Source organism: Lissotriton helveticus, chromosome 1_1 (assembly GCF_964261635.1).
Source record: "Lissotriton helveticus chromosome 1_1, aLisHel1.1, whole genome shotgun sequence".
Taxonomy (NCBI): Eukaryota; Metazoa; Chordata; class Amphibia; order Caudata; family Salamandridae; genus Lissotriton; species Lissotriton helveticus.
Window position 1 is genome coordinate 1,948,754,103 of NC_136057.1, and position 17,684 is coordinate 1,948,771,786.

Below are 17,684 nucleotides of genomic sequence, written 5' to 3' on the forward strand. Positions count from 1 at the left end.
GCTAGCATTGTTTCACTGTCTATTTTTGTTTTTGAACGAGTGATTGCAGCTAAGGAAGCCGTTTGCACAGCTGCCTTCACGGCCTCATCAGCCAATGAATTCCCTGCAACGTGAATGCCATCACGCTGATGACTTTTGTAGCTTTTGCAAAAGAACTACTTGTTCCCATAGCAGTTTATGCTTAATTGTGCCCCCTTTTGCATCTTTGAAGCCGTTCTGAACCCAGTTCTGCAAGTATTTGTTGTAAGACTGGACGGAGTAATACAGATCGCACACTATGAGTGTGGGGAATTTGCGATAGGTATTTTCCAGCGCCATGTTGAAAGCCTGTATTTCAGCTCGCTGAGCTGTACAGTCTCCGAGAGATTGAGTTTTTGTGACCATAGGTCTAAATTTACCATCGCGTCAGCGACCTTTAACACTCGCGCACGCAGCACTATAAGCTTGTTTTCCCCCAATTGCGGGTTGTGCTGATCCGTCTGTATATATTACTGGCAGCCCGTCCCGACGTCGTCCGGGTAGGCTTTGCGCACCCCGGACACGGGCAGCTCCTTTCTCTCTCTTACCAATCACCCCTTTTTGCCCACTTCACGTCAAACTACCTGGCCTTCTGCTCTGAGAGCCTCAGCTTCACCTGTCCCGGCCATCCACCTGCACACCTACCCCCCCAAAACTCCTGAGCCCAGTCACCTCATCCTCACACCATCACTCGAGTACACTCACCTCAGACTTCCCTCATCTCAGCCCACTCCCATGTGTACCCCATCACCTCCTCAGCCTATTACATTAACCCACGTTACCTCTTAATCTCTACACCCTCCCAACCCGTCAGTTACACTTGACACCTTAGTCAGACCCCCCACCTCATCCCACCCATATCCTTGCTTTCAGTCTCACGTCTTCAACCTATCAAAAGCATATCTTTCCTCACCCTACCAGGAACTCCCTTACCTCTCTTCAGTCGCCTTCACCCCTCCGTTCACTCCGTACCCTCTCACCATCATAGCCCGCGCCATCCTCGGGAGCCGTCTCAACCCCACGGCCCCATTGTTGCGGCCACTCTCTTCACCATGATGGTGGCGGACATTGCACTGAACCGGGTGTCGGTTCCGCGCTCCTCCCTGCGCTCCTGTCTGGACGCCGAATGCCGCGTTTACGTAACGCCACGCCCACAAGCCATTGCGCCTCTTGCAAGCGTTGTATGCGCCCATGACGCTGTACGCCGCGTTCATATCACTGTATGCATACGCCCAAGGACTACTTTTCCCCTAACGTTCTTTCCCCCCCTAATGTATATGGTGTGGTGCTCTATAGCCTATGTCCATCTCCTGGACCTCCCCTTTCCAACGCTGTATTGGGTGTTGTGATTGGTGGTGTACTTCTGGAGTTTACCCGCCTCAAAGGACACAGTTCTCTCTTTATAATAGTAGTATAGATACAGCCGTAATGTTCAAGTGGCAGAATTTCAGTCGGCAGAGGACATTCTAATTCGTATTGTAGGAATTCTTGTGTTTTTACATCCGGGTCAAAAATGTAATCAACGTCTGTTGCAGCAAGAGAGTTAACCCATTGTATCCATCTCGGATGTAGAGCTTTAGCATTTGGAATGCTAGCCTTTGTCACTGCCTCTAAGGCAGGTACAGGTGTAACGATTTTAATGCGTTTACACTGTGCTAGGGCTCTCTCCTTTGCTACAGCAGTCTGAACTGGTGTCAGTATTTTTTCAGTAGAAGTGAATTTCATTTCAGCTGTGTACAAGTGTGACTTTTATGCTATTGGTACTGTCTCACCTTCATTAAAGGTTAGGTACGTGAGTCCGCATCTTCCTAGGATCACTAGGTTGTGCACGTTGTCGTGTGTCTGTAACTGTGTTTTAGCTAACATGTCTGTTTGTACTGAACGTAAAAATTTTTGTGTGTTTTTGTGTCCAATGGGTATGTTTGAAATCAGGTTTGATTAGTTCGCAGAGAGTAAAGTTATATTGGTAAGCAGTCAACGGCAATACGGGAATAGTAACCATGTACAGTACATAAATGGTGCTCCAGGAGGTGAAGGGGTCGGTCACCACAACCCCAAGATAGACCCACACTTGTGGATCAACAATCATTTTTACAAGATCACCCTCCGAGCACTCAATCAGTAGAAAAAAGTGTTGTGAATTTATTTTTCCGGAATAACAATGTCCCACTTCTTGTTCCAATGTAAACCACTTCAAATCAGTTCATAAATGTTCCATTTATTGTTCCAATGTTTACAGCTTCAATCCAGAAAGTCAAGCAGCCAACACGTGTTTCGTCTTGCCACTTTATCGGCAATTGACTTCTTCAGGGCTGCAACCCAAATAATAATTCCATAAGCATAACCCTGTACATTAATTCTTACATATCAAGATAGTCCCACTAATCCATCAATTTTCAAGGGAAAATACAAAGTAAAACACCTCTAACCAAACCCGTGTTCAGAGAAAGGAAGGAAAGAACCAAGTCACCAACAGTAAGTCACCCATGGTCTGTGTCTGCCAGTACAGCTACCCTAATTTCAATAGGGTCGTAGTAAAAGACTCCTACCAACCTTATCTGTTATTCTTGCATCAACACAATGTTCCATCACATTGTAGAGAAAATTCCTACTCTCAGTAGAGATAAATCGCAAAAGCCAGTAATTAATCCCTGTAAAGTAAAAAGATGTATAAGCACAATTCCAAGTTTGCATCTAGTACACTAAAAACCACATAGTCTCCCGCTCCAGATCCCTTTGTAAAATATCACCACGGTACTAAGTCTATTATCTTTACTCCAAACAGTTCCAAAATTATGCACGAAACACCTTGTGAGAGGTTACATATTAATACTGCCATAATACTTCAAAATCCGGCATGCTCACCTATTTGGTATATTCCTTTTTACTCCTGTTCTACCTGTCTAGAATTCCAGATAATTTATCATCCCACGTAGATTCGAATCCTAAAATTAATACGGTCGGTAAATACCACATTAATCGTGTCATTATATGTGCAGATTGCTTCTTCTCTATACCTTAAACCCCTCGTAATCACCTTAATTCTGTGTTATACTTCTGTCTGTTTAATTACTCCACCATCTTCAACACGCCACTAGTAAGTTTTCTACCTAGAGTCACGAAATTACATCATATCAAAATAGAGTACTCCTCTTCCATATAACATCTACACAGTTTACACGTTCATCATGCACCACTCACCTTCACCACCAATGCCACAAAATGCTCGTACTTTCCCACGTAATCCTATTATTGTTTTATTCTCGAGTCCGCGATCTATAAAAATTAATTATCATATATTACTCTCTCTTCTATGAAAATCACATTCTTGGCCCCCCAAGTCTACTCTACTCACCACAGTGTAATGTGTCTTTCGCTCGTATTTGGATCCCGGCGTGTATCGCCAGCGACATCTTGAAATAGCTATTTATATCCTCTACTGTATCCGCCATATTGGCCTAGTTCCGGTTCAAACGTCGAGATAATTTTAGTTTAATATCGACCATCATTACAGCAAATCATAGGTTACTATTCGTACTATAACCGGATTCACGATCCCCAAGGCCCCTAGCTAACCTTAGTAATAATATTTAACCTCTCACCCGGCGTGTAACGCCAGCGCCATTTTGAAAATTTCACAACATTCACGTATACCCTGTAGTAATACAGTTACCACTCACGTTTTATATACAGCCAAATCAATGTAAATACCCCTCTTCGGTATCCCGTATATTTATGCCTACTGAATAGAACAAGTACACATTACTTATCATTTACAACTCGATAACTCGACTACCGCAAACGCGAAGTATCGCTTTAGTATGTTTCCAGCCTGTCAGGGATAACCTAACTACAGCTAAATCTCGTTCTGTAGTTTGCCACCAATATCCATCTATAATAATAAAAACAAAGCAGATTGACACGTAAAACTACGATGTGTACAAATTCCAATTAAATAATAAATGAAATGCTAAATCTCATTATGTTATAGACCTCTTCCATAATTTACGTGGAATTAGTCAGTGAGGTGAGTGCTCCCCATTTCTGTCCACTTGACAGTTCAGTCTTACTGGTTTCTATTTCTTCTGCTACAGTCGAAATCACCATCCCATATTCACGTACAATTTATCATCACATTCTCACCCATTACGTCTCCAATGTAGTTCGACCCGAGAACCTAGGTGGGATAACTTCAACTGACACAACCTACATATTTATAATCTATCTCATGCTACATCATAATCCCATTGATCAGTAAAACGAAGAAGTTCCTCAAAATAACCATTTACATGCAAAGGAGATCCTGACAGTAGTAACTATGTAGAAAGAAGTCATAGTAATCAAGAAAGATAAGAGATGAAATGGAAAGAGAGGATATTCCCATTCTACTGGTTGAGTGCTCGGAGGGTGATCTTGTAAAAATAGTTTGTAGAGAGGTTTAACGCTTTCTGCGTAATTTAGAACATAAGTTCTTTAAAAATTCAGGAAACTTTGAATTGACTAACTTTTTCAGCGATTTAGGAGGTTGGAGCAGCGCACATTTTTCTAAACAGTTTGCTGCCAGGCTTTTGCCTTCACTTGATAACTCATATCCCAAAAATAGGACGTTGAGGTGGGCAATTCGTGATTTCTTGAAATTTAATTCATACCCCTCAAAAGCGAACCCCAATATGATGGTGATCACTCCTTTTCAAGTGTATGTCCAAATCATCTTCTGTAAGATAGATGTCATCGACATAGGACAATGCCTCATCATCGTACATTTGTAGTAATTCAGTTACTATGGCTGAAATTAACCCCGGACTATTCTTGAATCCCTTGGGGAGACGACAGAAGCGACGCTGTGTCCCCATTATTGAGAAAGCGTTCAAATATCTGCTTTCAGGTGCAATGTTTCGACAAAAGAAAATATTTGAGATATCTAATGTTGTTTTATATTTTTTGCGCACAATGTTGTTCCTCAGTCCTGCACTATGTGCATTTTGTACTGCAAAAGTTTTGCAACAAGAGTTTAGATGTCTGTATTCCAAAACTAGACGATATGAATTGTCCGGTTTGGAGACAGGATACAAAGGATTGTTCATTGATGAGGTGCATGTTTCAATCACCCCTTGATATTCAAGTTGATCTAAGATTTCCCTGACTTGCTTTTTAGCTTCCTGTTTTACCGGATACTCTCTGAGCAGTAGATTGATTTTTTAACTGGATTTTATGGTTAGTGGAATCCTCATCATATCCTACATGATTTCTATATAGTGCTGGGGCCTGAGCTACAGCCCAGTTCCTGGCATATGTGTATGTTTTGTGAATTGGAATGTGATTTGAGAAGGCTGGCATAATTATATCTTCGCCATGTGGGCACTCCCTGACAAATTCAGGTGGCCAGTCTTGTTCAGCTAGTGGGATGTCCTAGCCCTTAGATAGCTTATCTCAAAAGAGTGCTCTCGTTTTTCTTGGTTTGTCCCCCTCCATCCGGAGTGTTACTTCATATAACTTAAGTGGTACACTAACCCTGGTATCTGCAGTTTCAACTTGAATGCTTTCATTCAAATCCACTGTCTCCAGATGATCCTTCAGGATCTTGCGAGCTATGGTTACCTCAGCTGCACTGTCTAGCATTGTTTAGGCCCACTCCCCGTTCACGATTTGTGTCCTCAAGATCCTCGGCATATCTGATTTTTAGACTTGCTACCTTCTTTTTGGTAAATTGAGTTTCTTTTTATTTTTTGGAACGTGTTGTTTGTCCTTGGACTTCACTCGTTCTTCTTTCTGATCTGATCGTCCTCTTCTTTTGGATTTCTGCGAGAAAGTCTGCAAGGTACGAGAGGAACGTGTTTCATTATCTTGATATCTTTCAGGTTTTCTCAAATTATCGCTATTTCTAAGGTTGTATCTTTTTTCAGAGGGCTTCTGTTGAGGAGACCTTCCTCTGGACTCAGAACACTTCTTTCTAGGAAGTGTCTGTTTGCTATTTTCCCACTTCTTTTTGGTAGAGGTGAGATTATTTTTAACAAAAATCTTTTCAGGGTTTTCAGTTAGTAGGGGATTTACTGGTTTACCACCCAAACTATCTCTTTTTTTAAATATATTTTTATTAAGTTTTTATATCAGCAAGCAGTCAATATAGAAAAGCAACCATAATCATAAACATAATATACGACCATCTTGTTTGTGTCGCTTTGACCAATTCTCTCATTGTAGCAACATTATATCATTTAAATACAGTACAGAAAATATTCATGCATTCAAATCCATTTAGATAAAGGTCACCACAGCTTCAAACCCAACATTTTCCTTGTTTTACCCTTGAGTTTGTAGACCGCGGTCTCTAAATGATATGTAGACAGTAATCTGGATTACCAGCTATGAAAAGTTGGTGGTTCTACATCAAGCCATTGAGTAGTTATACATAATCGAAAGATAGACATACATATAAAAATAAACCCTTCTTCGGCTTCTGTCCTACATCTATCCGCATTTTCTTGTAAACCAAAGATCATCAATTCCGCGGATAATTGTACTCGAATATCTAAACTATAATTAAAAAAATATTCCACGTCCTTGATAAATTGACTAAGTTTAGGACATTGAAAAAACATACGAGACGAATCCGCGGCATTTAACCCGCATCAACTACATTTGTATTGTCTTATCAAATTCCACTTTGCCAATTTTTGAGGCGTGTAATATAAGTCAAAAATGGACATGAAATGTGGGCTCTTTAGAGCGCCATTGAATAAAACGTTTATGGATAATGCAATTATTTTCTCTAAGTTGATCTTATCTATCCCTAGTTTATTTTGCCATTTTTCCTCACAGAGCGAGAGATCATCCCCCAACCCTTCCGTAAATAGTTGGTATAAAGGACCCATTCTAGATCTTAATCGGATTGCTTCTATAACCTTAATCCTATTAAATGTAACCAGATTTTGGGTTCTTTTCTGTTCCAGAAAACTGCGGAGTTGGAGATATTTAAAAAAATAATTTCGTGCCAGATTAAGTTTCTGTTGCAAAATATGAAACGGCACTAGCTGATTCCCTTGAAGTAGGTCCCCTACTTGACAAATTCCAGCTCGATACCATCCGGCCATGACCTAATCTCTAAAAACCTCTGGCAATAGAGGGCAATTTGTGAGTGAGGTATAGAAATTTAGCTAAGAATGAAGGCCGATTCTCTTTTTTATTTTCCTCCATATTTCGAAAGCAGTCAAAATAACTTTAAATTTAGTTTTCTTATAGTAACTGGGTTCAAATATACACATCTCATATATTGAAGGGCTAGCAAATTCTTCTGTAGGATACTCCTGTAAAAACAGCACCCCCATGTCTTGCAATAAAGCTATCCAATGATACAACCGAAAATTAGGTATCCTCCATCCTCCTCTAGATCTGGGTAACATGCACCATTTAAGAGCCCTCCTAGACCGACTATAGCTCCACAAGAACCTCAAGCACATTCTATCAATTCGAGAAAAAAAAGTAGTTGAAATAAGTAGGGGGATCGTCCGCAAAATATATAAAAACTTAGGAAAGATAAGCATTTTTAGCACATTGCTACGTCCGTATAGAGATAAATGAAGATTATCAATCCTATCCAATGTCTTATTTGCGGAGACTATAATTGGATCCAAATTTAACCGGACGATATCCTCTACTTTAGCTGAGATTTTAATACCTAAGTATTTAACTTCTGGTTCGAAATTTATATCAGTTGGGCGACCTGCTACTGAGTGGATTAGTTGTGTCTCATAGGTAGATTCATCAAGCATTTTTGCGAGTGCAAACGGTGCAAATCGCAAAATTCGCCCGTTTGCGCCCGCAAAAATTGCATTTGGGATGCATCAAGGGTTCATGCACTCGCAATTTAAAAAATTCGCAAATATTTGTGAGTTCTCAAATTGCGATGGCATTTAAGGAATCGCAATTTGCAATTCCTTAAATGCAATGCATGAACCATTCCAAGATTGCGAATTCGCAATCTGGGGCCGCTATTTACCGCGAAGTCAAACTATGTGGTAAATAGCGAAAACTTAGAAAAATGCACTTCAGTGCATTTTTCTAAGTTGTATGTTACACACACACATGTCCTTTGGACATGTGTGTGCGCAACACCAGTGTACCTTACCATTTCAGGGGTGCTACAGGGTGTCCTTTGGACACCCTGGCACCCTTGAACTCGCTTCCTTATCTGCTATTCGCTAATTGCGAATCGCAAATAAGGAATGAATGGGAAAGCCATTACTTATTTGCGATTAGCAATTACCGAATCGCAAATAAGGAAGCAGTAGAAATCGCAAAAAATATTGAGATTTCTACATGCATCCCGTTTTGCGAGTCTTTAATAACGATTCCTTAAAAATCGCTATTAAGGACTCTCAAAACGGGACTTTGATGAATCTGGGGGTTAGTGACATTCCCCCAGATTCATCAAAGTCCCGCTTTGCAAGTCCTTAATAGCGATTTTTAAGGAATCGCTATTAAAGACGGGATGCATGTAGAAATCTCAATATTTTTTGCGATTTCTACTGCTTCCTTATTTGCGATTCGGTAATTGCTAATCGGAAATAAGGAATGGCTTTCCCATTCATTCCTATGGTCCTAAAGGCCCATAGGAATGAATGGGGAGTCATTCCTTATTTGCGATTTGCAATTGGCGAATCGCAAATAAGGAAGCGATTTCAAGGGTGCCAGGGTGTCCAAAGGACACCCTGTAGCACCCCTGAAATGGTAAGGTACACTGGTGTTGCGCACACACATGTCCAAAGGACATGTGTGTGTGTGTGTAACATACAACTTAGAAAAATGCACTGAAGTGCATTTTTCTAAGTATTCGCTAATTACCACGTAGTTTGACTTCGCGGTAAATAGCGGCCCCAGATTGCGAATTCGCAATCTTGGAATGGTTCATGCATTGCATTTAAGGAATCGCAAATTGCGATTCCTTAAATGCCATCGCAATTTGAGAACTCGCAAATATTTGCGAATTCTTAAATTGCGAGAGCATGAACCCTTGATGCATCCCAAATGCAATTTTTGCAAGACGCAAACGGCAGAATTTTGCGATACGCACAGTTTGCACTCGCAAAAATGCTTGTTGAATCTACCTGATTCAGTTTATAGCCTGAGTGCTTTCCAAATGTATCAGCTGCTTCTACAATCTTAGGTAGGGCTTTGCTAATATCAGACGTTACGATTGCAATATCGTCTGCGTAAGCAAATATCTTGTACGCACAATTATGTATCCCTACTGGTTTAATTTCTTCATTATTTTCTAAGGTATTTAAAAAGGGCTCAATATAAAGGGCGAATAACAGGGGGGAACAGGGACAGCCTTGTCTCGTCCCCCTTGTTATTACTATATTCCCTGAGAGTCTACCCGAAATACGTATTGAAGCTCTTGGCTGAAGATATAATGCCTATACAGCCTTGATATATTCCGGAGGAAATCCTTTCCATGCTAGGACTGACCACAAAAACCTCCAGGAAACCCTGTCAAATGCTTTTTCTGCATCTAACAGGGCCACCGCAACAGGGGAATTAGTAACCTGTGACCAGTCCAGCATGGATACGACCCTTTTAACATGATCTGTCGTGCCCCTGTTCTTGATAAACCCATGCTGTCTGTTAGAAACTAAACTTGGCATAAGATCGTTTAGCCTATTAGCGATGATCTTTGAATAAATCTTGCTGTCTGCATTGAGCAGGGAGATCGGTCTATAAGACCCCATTTCAGTATCCTTTTTCCCTTTTTTCTTGAAAATGACGATAATTGCTTCTGACCATGAATCTGGAGATATACCCAGGAAAGCTTGTTGATACACTTCTATTAGCTCATTTTTAAGTAGTTTCCTAAAAGTACGATAAAATTCAAGTGGGATATTATCAGGTCCCATAGCTTTGCCAAGAGCCAAGCCTAATAGGGCAGCCTCTACTTCTTCCCAGATTATAGGTACAGACAATAAAGTTTTTTGTACGTCCGAGAGCTCCACAGTATCTAATTCTTTCAGGTACTCTCCTTCATCCGTACCAGACATCTCCTCTATAGATACACTATATAGGGATTGATAAAACCTTTGGAAGCTTCAGAAACATCCTCTTTAATTTCTTGCAACACCCCATTTAAATCAGTAATTTTAGATATGTCATTAAAAACAGCTTTCTGTCTTAATCTTTTGGCCAGGATTCTACCCGTTTTTTTCACTAAATTCATATGAGTCTTCCATATGTTGAACGTATTTTAACTCTATTTGATCAGCAATATTAGAGTAGGCAACGGCCTTTTTAATAGTGAGGTCTCTTTGAGCTTCGACTGAATCTAAACCAAGTCTGATCGTCTCAGCTGATTTCCGTTCTGCTGACATGATCGAATCAAAATCACTGCTATGTTTGGCCCATATTGTTTTACGCCTTGTATTAGAGAAACTAAGAGTTTCTCCCCTGACTATAGATGTAAAAGTATCCCAAACAAGTTTATTCGGAGCAGTTCCCTTGTTGAATTTAAAAAACTCCTGTATTATCTTGACCATAAATTGGTTATACTCGTCATCCAATAATACATTTGTTTCGAAGGACCAGACTCGGTTTCCCTCTCTTAACTGGGGATCCAGCATGAGATCAAGTATCAAAGGGTTATGATCAGATACGAGTTCGGGCTGAATCTCGATATTAACCATTCCTAAGAGTAGCGAAGAAACAAAAAAATAATCTAGGCGGACGAATTTGGTATGCGGAGCCGAAAAAAAAGTAAAACCTGGCTCGTCTGCATGTAATAAATTCCAGACGTCATTCAGCCCATGATCTAAGATCAATTCCCGTAGCAATGTAAATGCTTGCTTCTTTCTACCTGTATTTAGCATATTCTTTCTTATATCCATATTAGCATCCAAGTGAATATTAAAATCGCCACACATCACTACTGGTTGAGACCATTTGGCTAGCTCTATATTCAAATAATTCATAAGCTCAGAATCATCCAGATTCGGGTCATATACATTACAAAGCATGAATCCGTATTGACCAATCTTAAATTCACTAATTACCCAGCGGCCCCATTTATCTTCTGCGAGTTTTGTACATGCACCCAGGCCCCGTTTCATAAAGATAGCTACCCCTCTCTTAATCCCTGTTTGTCTAGAACAGGCGACCAGCTCTAGCCCTACATTTTTCAAACACGCCCATGGAATGTGGGTTTCTTGTAAACATATTAGATCAATACGTAACAGCTGGATCATTCTGGCTAATACATCCCTTTTCTTAGGGTCGTTAAGCCCGCATATATTAAGTGTACAGATATTTATTTTCCTCTCCATTTCCAGAAAACCAAAGTGCAACCAGAACAAAATCAATGGAGGATAAGTCCCTTAATCGTTTAACATTTATGTAAACCCCATCACTATTGACTACTCTCCGAAAAGCAAGAACCACTTTAATGAACATCTTGGCTGCTGCTGATTTTTCACCCCCCCTACACCTACACCCAGCGCCCCCAACCTTAACCCCACCCACACACCCCTTACCCATCCCCCTTCCCTCCCTCCCCACCCTACCCACCATCTGAGGCCCAAGGACTGTCAGTCCCTGTAAATTATGGAGTGCCCCCCGCCCCCCCCCCGGTAGGAAAGAGAATATTTTCTAAATTAAATCTATAGTGAAACGATTTCTCCTGAGTGAGAACACATACTGAAAGAGCAAAAACTGTAACTACTACTTATGATAATATCTAAGCCTATTATCTCTATAGGGACGAGAGATATTCTTTAGCCTCAATTTCTGAGAAGAATAGCTTAGTCTGACCTTTTACTGTTACTTTCAATTTTGCTGGATTCTGGAGATATACTATTGCCCCTTTAGCTTGAAAACCCGGTATGAGCTTACGAAGTGCCAGCATTTAGATACCGTTGCCTGACAGAAATCTGGTCTAACGAAGAAGTTACAATCTTTGGCTGCTCTTTTTTTGTCAGGCCTAGCTAATGCAAAAACTGCTTCTCTTGCGAGAAAATTGTTAAAACACACAAGAATGGCTTTTGGACGATCTTCTTCTCCTTGCCGGGGTTTTCTGATCGTAAACGGAAACCCATGGGCTTTTTGTATTTCCATAGACCAGTCCCAGAGAGTCAGTTCTGGAAAAGCTTTAGCAAAAACTTCACACACCAATTTCCGGACATCAGATTCCTCTTTTTTCTCAGGAATACCTAAAATACGCAAGTTATTTCTGCGTGCTTGGTTCTCCAATTGGGATAATTTAAAACTAAGATCATCCCGGTGAGCTTTAATAGAGTCCATTTCAAGTTTTTGAGCAGCCACACCATCCTCTAATGCGGAGATTCTGGACTCTGCTTCCGTGACTCTAACAGCTGTATCACAGCAAATTTTTATCACTCGCCTTACCGCGCTCTTCACTTTACTACATGTTGCCTGTGTGCGTGCATTTTCTGATTTAATTTCAGCTCTATGCTCCATCATAGTATTATAAATTGTCGACAGAGTTATCTCTTGGGGCAGACTCTATTCATCCGGACTCCTTCCGGGTTCAATCCTTGTAGTTTCAGATAATTCAACTCAGTTTCAAGTCCCCCCGTCACATTTTTTTAAATAATACCTTCCAAAAGCTCCTTCTTGGATTTGCCTTGACGCAACCCTCTTTTTCCCGCTTTTTTTACAGTACAAACAACTGAGTTTGGGGAATCAACATTTAGCCTTAAATCGTCTTCCATACTACTTCCTTCATGAAAATCAAGCCAATCTTTACTTGAAATGGTGCTTTCATCTGACGAGGGATCAGGCATAGAGTAAAAAGTGTCGGCAGTTTCTTGAGAACCAGTCAAGCCCTGTGAAGAGGCGTCCTCAGTTGATACCAGTGAGTCTATCTCTGATACAAAATTATCCAAGCTACCGGTCATTCCTTCCTTGAGGGGACTACCAAGAACTCCATCTCCCATAATGCCCATCTCTTCATTCACATAATCCAAAACTCCTTTTCCCTGATCTTTCAATTGAGTTGGCAACTGATACTTTAAGTATAGTATCCATATTGTCTGATACTACTTAATCCGGTACTGCTTTATCACAAAAGGGGGAAGCGTTTCCAATTTGTAAATTCACTCTATTCACAGAATTCGCTTTATGTGGCAGTGTCTCCTCTCTGTTTCCAAACTGTGGAGGAGCATTCTTAGACATCTGTCTCTCAAACAAGGCTGGGAGAGTTTGTGTCCCTTGTTTTGCCATACACACTGCCAACTTTATTTTATCAGAGCGTTCGCCCCCCTTTCTGTGAGTTGAGCTAAAAGATTTATGAATAGTACTTCCACCTCCCTCACCCGTTTCACCTGTGGCGATTTCACTGTCATCCGTTTTTCTGCTGCGCGTGGTTACTTTCGGCGGCATCCTTCTATGAGCCGCTACCTGCGCTCCTCCATGCCCATGAACCACTCCTCGATGTAATCCAAACAGGAAGGCAGGGAGCCGCAAGATTGGGGCTCTTAGCTATCGGAGAAGGAGATCTCCTGAAACCATCCAGACAATGTGCACGGAACTCCCGACAGTCAGTATGCTAGTCTTCACGGAAAGCGAGAAACTTCGCCCTGGATGCCCTGGATGCCCTGGACGCCGGATAAACGCTCAATGTAACCTCCGCCGAAGTTTATTTTTTTTATTTCGTTGGTAATACTGGATGGCGCCGCATTTATTGATGTATTCGAGCCATTTCAGCAAAACGCTTCTTTCCAAAAGTGCTTAGGACATCTGTGAATACCAATTTTCTTCCCAGGACCCGGTATGAGGGACTGAGCTGCTCACACAGCCCGCTCCACGGCCGCCATCTTGCCTCTGCAAAACGGATTGCAGCCACCCAAACTATCTCTACCTAGTTCTTCATATGATTTTTCAATAATTCTGGCAAGTTCAAATGGTTGCTATGTTATGTCTGTTTCTTTTAGTTTTTGGCGGATTGCCACTGATGCTGCTTCACCTTTAATGTTGGCTAATAGTATAGCTGAGTCCTGTTTGAAATCTTTCAGTAATTTCATACCCAGATTTAAGGCCGGCTCTGGACCGTATTCATTTTGAATCTGTCTCAGAACATCTTGTATCACCGCCATAGACGGGCCACCATGAGTTTTTGTGTAGATTTAAGCAAAGGCTGTACCCCAAGTGTCGCAGTCCTCTACGTGTGGTGCAATCCCCATTGGTAAACAGATTGTTAGAATCCTGTGTTTCTCATGAGGTGTACTATCAGGGAATACTGCCTCTATTTGAGTAATTTTTTTAGCTAACCAGAATGGAATTTGTTCCTGTTTTGCGTGTAATTTACCAATGACTGACTGTATAGTCTGTGGTGTAATTTTGTTTGTGTTCCCTTGATAAGGGATTTGCTGTGGAATTTTTACAGCTGGTTGGACTGTTAAAGTCCGCATGACATATTGAACCAACTGCCTGTGTATTTTAATCGACTGTTTCAGCTGAGCTAACAGTTCAGCAGCTGTCATGCTTTCAATGTCAGGATGTGGTGTATAGCTGGCTAATACCGGCCATGTGGCTCCTGGTCTACCTAGTGGACCGAGCCTGGTAATGTGATTGTGATGTTGTAGGGCGCCATTAAACCAGACTGATGCTCTTGGTAAGTTAGAGGAATTTCAACCTCCTCGAAAGGGACGTCTTCCGCTGGTGGTTCCCCTAATTTATAGAAGTGTAACTCGTGTGTTGCTGCATTTGCTGCAGGAAACAGAATCCATTAATACAATACCTCTGTCTGCAGATATTCATGTGCCTCTATAACAAATATTACTTTACCACCTCTTGGTGATATTCCATTTTTTATACGTTTTATAGTAATTAATTTCCTTATATTTGCCGGAATCAGTATAGCATCCAGGTCATTTTGGAGAATTGTGTCATCCAAAACTGCCTGAGCTGCTAATGCAGCTGCTCTCTTGTCGTCACTCTCCATCATTTTGTTGACCGAAAGTGTGCAGAGTGAGTTTCAAGGAAACAAAGATTAGGTACACAATATTTTGGAACACTGTATCCTTCAAAGTTGAACATACTAAAAACTAATAGATAGGATTTTTGTCCTACTTAGTTTAAAGCGGATATTTTATTCTTTAACCCACACCAGACGTCTATTGGAGTATTTTACGGGAAAAAGGTGTCTGTGTGAAAAGCACGACTGGGTTACTCTAGTATCTAGCGTTAAATTATCGCCTTACCAAACATTGGGCGCTTGTAGTGTAGTTCCTATATTCCCAATAGGCTCTGCGGATTGGAATAGTGTATCCTGTAGTTTAGACGTAGGACTGAGGTTGACTAGGTCTCTACCGAATATACTAAACTTAATTGTGTGTTTGCCAGTTAGCTCAGAGGTCACTAGAAGTTTTATTGAATAAACAAGAAGGGATTTAGTTTCTGACAACCGCTCAAAACATGACAACTTTTGTTTCCCAAGAATAAGAATTATATCTCTAGAGTCGCGGAAACAATAGATAGTTATTTCACTCAGTCAATCGTGCATGCTTCGTTTCACCAGAGGTGCAGAGAAATAGAGAGACGGGTGTTTTCAATAAAATATTTATTGAACAGTCTTCTTTCTCAAGCATAAGAAATGAACTGCTGCAATTGTAATACTTGCGGTAAAGTACAAAGCGTACAGTACGAAGAGTATTATAAAATAATATTGCAAAAGCATGATATGGTTTTTAAGCCATAAGATATCTAAAATGCATAAAATACATACAGTGATAAAAAAATGACTAAAAGTGCTCAACAGGTGCTTCTAAAATACGCCTACCCCAGTGTACTTAACCTAGGCTTAGTACAAGGGAGGGAGTAAGTAAGTTGTAGCCTAGTTTTAGTATTTGTTTGCCAAGAATCTAATCCAAGAATTCTCTTAGGGTCTAATCAGCTCCGTACTTTGGTTTTAGAATGTAGGTGGTCTGGTATCTCTCTCTAAGGACTCAATTTCCCAGCAACCCGCAAGGGTAGCCTGGAAACACCGGAGCTGGATTTCTCGGCAGGAGAAAGTACAGCGTCTCTCAGTGCGTCAGTCGGAGGGTCGGCTTCCTTCGGCACTTGCTGCAGCGAGATGCGTCGGGCAAGTAGATAGTCGAACTGCTCCGAAGCACCGTGTGTTTGTTTGGATAAGTGCGGAAATATTTATACCTTGAAGGTGCCGAGTTTGACGTAAGAGTGGACATAATAACGTAATTAGAGACTTAATTCTCTGAAAACTCCAAGATTTCTCGGATAAATTAATATTCATGCAGGGGGAGGTCCCTGACTGCTGAAGGCGGGTTATTCCAAGAAATCGTTGTAGATTTTCGGAACTAGTGGGAGTAGCCAAGCCGTATAAGGACTACTTGATTTATGTCTTAATATGGTTATGATTTCTATGCCTATATAAGGATATAATATGTTATACCTATATAAGGACAGGAATTGGGAAAATTACACTAGGCTCCTAAAACGCAATACAACACCACAATTTACTTGCTTTAGTGTATCTAGAAATGCACCAACATCCATGGGTGGATGCATGCGAATGTCCATGCTCCACCCATGGAACACTACCCTAACCCAAAGTAATGCAAGGCAGCACAAGGCAAGGAAAATCAGATTTGCATGACTTTGTAAATAACCAATAACATTTTGCGTCATAGCTGAACCAATAAAGTGGTTCGTCTGCAATGCAAAATGATAGGAAATATGTCCCATGGTCTTTAAAGCAGCTACAGCAAAGCATGCTCTGCAGGTCACAGTTCCTTAAACTTCCCTTAGTAGCTATAAGCTATCAGGAAGAGCTACTCTTAATAAGGGGGTTGTAATGTGCCACAACTATACACTACTTCATAAGGAAGAGGGAAAAAGGGAAAAAAAATCCTTTTTTTATAAATAATCCTCACCCACTCAAATATTGGCATGTGTCAATCTACACTCCTTTCTCCCTTCCTTGTGAGGTCCCACAATAATGCTCAATCAGTCCAACGTTATTCAACATATATGTAAATGGGCTTGCTACTCTGAATAAAACCTTCTGCTTCTCTCTAGCCTCCTATGCTGACGACACTCTCATTGTGGTTTCAGCTTTTAACAATGATAACAACATTTGCCCCAAATTCCACAACAGCATGAGTGCTTTTAGCCTATGAATGATCAAATATTTCCTAAAGCTAATTTCAGGAAAGACTGTGGTTGTGCTATTTGGAAATCTCAGTCCTATCTAGACATCATCCTATTGGCTGGAGGAACTGGGACTTCTTCCTATCCCTGTGACTAAGGCACAGAACTCAGGAGTTGTCATAGACGATAAAGTGGATTTTGGTAGCCAGGTCAATGCTGTTGTTTCCACCTGATTCTTTACCCTGAGGAAAATAAAAAGAAAACTCTATCTTATATACTCCAACTAGTGCCTAAAGAACTGTCATCACTACTTTAGTCTTATCTAAACTTGACTACTGCAAAGGCCTATATGTGAATATGCATGAGCAACATCTGAATATACTACACACTCGTATAATCATGGGGATGGGGGAGGCAGAGTGAGAATCCTTTCAGTCTCCGTAGTTAACTTTCTTAATCAGAAGGGGGAAAGGATCACTTGTCCTGCTTAAACCTTGGGTTCACAAGTCGAGGAACTGGTATCTCCCAACAAATATGACCCTCATACACGTGTATGT

General features: G+C 40.9%; 1 protein-coding gene across 2 annotated transcripts in view; it reads right to left on the reverse strand.

Moving 5' to 3' along the window:
* Nucleotides 1-17,684, reverse strand: part of LOC144755218 (complement factor H-like) — a 1,175,739-nt gene that overhangs the window by 332,855 nt on the left and 825,200 nt on the right. The window lies entirely within an intron of this gene.